The sequence below is a fragment of the Otolemur garnettii genome, unplaced genomic scaffold, assembly GCF_000181295.1.
Source record: "Otolemur garnettii isolate 467f Iridium unplaced genomic scaffold, OtoGar3 scaffold00106, whole genome shotgun sequence".
NCBI classification, from domain to species: domain Eukaryota; kingdom Metazoa; phylum Chordata; class Mammalia; order Primates; family Galagidae; genus Otolemur; species Otolemur garnettii.
In genome coordinates this window covers 5805589-5807843 of record NW_003852501.1, presented here as the reverse complement: position 1 = coordinate 5807843, position 2255 = coordinate 5805589, and the positions used below count along the sequence as shown (strand labels likewise).

The 2255-nt window shown below is 39.1% G+C and overlaps 1 protein-coding gene and 1 pseudogene across 1 annotated transcript in view; one reads left to right on the top strand and one right to left on the bottom strand.

The window, feature by feature from the left end:
* The window catches only part of ATP8A2 (ATPase phospholipid transporting 8A2), a 625592-nt gene that overhangs the window by 69537 nt on the left and 553800 nt on the right, over positions 1 to 2255 (top strand). The gene's annotated exons all lie outside the window — the stretch shown is intronic.
* On the bottom strand, positions 652 to 1273 carry LOC105887699 (annotated as a pseudogene).

Below are 2255 nucleotides of genomic sequence, written 5' to 3'. Positions count from 1 at the left end.
GAGGAGGTAATAATTTACATTCCCACAACAGTGTGTAAGAGTCCTCTTTATCTGCATCCACACTAAATCTATTGGTTTTGACTTTTTAGTAATGGCCATTCTGCCTGGGGTGATGGTGCTTTCTTTTTGTGGCTTTAATTTGCACTTCTCTGTTGATGAGTGGTGTTGAACATATTTTAATATTTTTGTTGGCCATTTGTGTCTCTGCTTTTGAAAAATGTTTGTTCATGTCTTTTGTCCACTTTTGTTTTGTTTTAAAGATTAAATTTATTTCAAAAGTCTTCACACAAAGCAGTCCGACACGAGTAAAGCTTTTAATAATAAACTTCTCAAGTCTCTTTCATAACTGTCTTTTTTCTTGGGATGATAATAGTTATTACTATGATCATCTTATGTTTCCTTACTTTTATTAAAATTAGCTCTTTTTAAGATTGTTACTAGTAAATCTTGATTTTTTATTAGTGTGCTAAGGCCAGATAGAAACATGATACTTAATGTTTTAATGTCCTATGAACTATTTTATAGTAAAACAATTATTTGGCATTACATAGTCATGTGCTCAAATTCTAAAAGTAATCTCTAGTCTCCAGCTGAACTTTGTGCTCCTAAGACTTTTGAAATTTTAATTGTAGTTACATAATAAATGACATTTTAATCACTAAGTTCTTCCTCGTCACTGAAATATTTGCTTTCCTTTATCCTTGGGCATCCTGGATCATCTGAACTGGGTTTCCATGTTTTCTCTTCTTCTTCAGTTTTGGCTTGCTGGGTGCCAGGGCCCAACTGAGGCTATCAGAGCACAACCATCCCTTCATCTTCACTTTCTTCTACTTCCTCAATTTCGTTTTTTGGTTCAGGAATTTTCTTCTTTCCTCTTTGGAGGTTCACGTTCTCCAAGCGTATTTTTAGAGCGGGCATAAATAACTTAAGTGTCATTAACTAAGGACTTTCCCACTTTCCCCACCTTCATGATGCTTAGATTTGTCAAAGTCATTTTGCCTTCCGATGAGCTCAGCTGCTCTTCCATTGTCAATAGCAAGCTTGCTTTTTATTACTGTACCAAGTAAGTGTTGTTTATTGCCCTGGTGTAGTTTCGTGCAGAGTCTTTATGTAAAAATAAAGTAAATGTAACCCCTTTAATCTTCCTGGTATCTTTATCTTTCATTATAGTAACTTTTGCAACTTTGCCAGGCTTGGGAAGTATCCTGTGTAAGTCTTTTTTTGTCAGGGAAAAGGGCAAGTTGCTCTTACTTGGAGCTGATCCAGCACTCATTTCTTCAGGTGGGGCAGGTTCATGAAATCAGAAGAGCCAGAAGAGCTGGAACCTTCAGCTCATCTTGGGGATCAACCCTTACGACAGCTATGGGTTAGGGAGGGGTCAGGCACGGAGATGAGATTATAGCAGCCGCAGCGCCCTTTCCTGGCTTTCCAAAACCTGGGCCTCAGAGACCCACCCTTTCATGGAGTGGTTTTTTTTATTTGCTGCTTTGTTTGAGTTCCTTATAAACTCTAGGTGTAAGTCCTTTGTTAGCTGCATAGTTTGAGAATGCTTTTCCCCATTCTGTAGGTTGTCTATTTACTCTGTTGGCTATTTCTTTTGCTGTGCAGAAGCTTTTTTGTGTCCCGTTTGTTAACTTTTTGTTGTTGCTGTTACATGTGCTGTTGAGATCTTAGTCATGGATTCTTCACCCAGGCCAATGTCCAGAAGAGTTTTCCTTAGGTTTTCTTCTAGAATTTTTATGACTTTGTGTCTTACATATAAGTCTTTAATCCAGCTTGTGTTAATTTTTGTACCTGGTGAGAGATGGGATCCAGTTTCATTTTCCTGTATGTGACCATCCAGCTTTCCCAGCACAGCTTAGTGAGTAGGGTGTTCTTTCCCACTGTATGTTGTTGTCTTTGTTGATGATAGGTTGGTGGTAGGTACTTGGTTTTCTTTCTGGGTAAGAATTATTTTAATGGGACATGCTAGAGGAAAATTTAAAGCTTAGTTTTTGTTTGAAGAGTTTTGACGAAAAGATTAAAATTTATTAGTTTTTTGGGTGGTGCCTGTGGCTCAGTGGGTAGGGCGCCGGCCCTATATGCCAAGGGTGATGGGTCAATCCTGGCCCCGGCCAAAGTGTAACAAAAAATAGCCCATAGTTATGTTGTGGTGGGCGCCCATAGTTCCAGGTACTTGGGAGGCTGAGGCAAGAGAATCTCTTAAGCTCAAGAGTTGGAGGTTGCTGTGAGCTGTGATGCCACAGCACTCTACC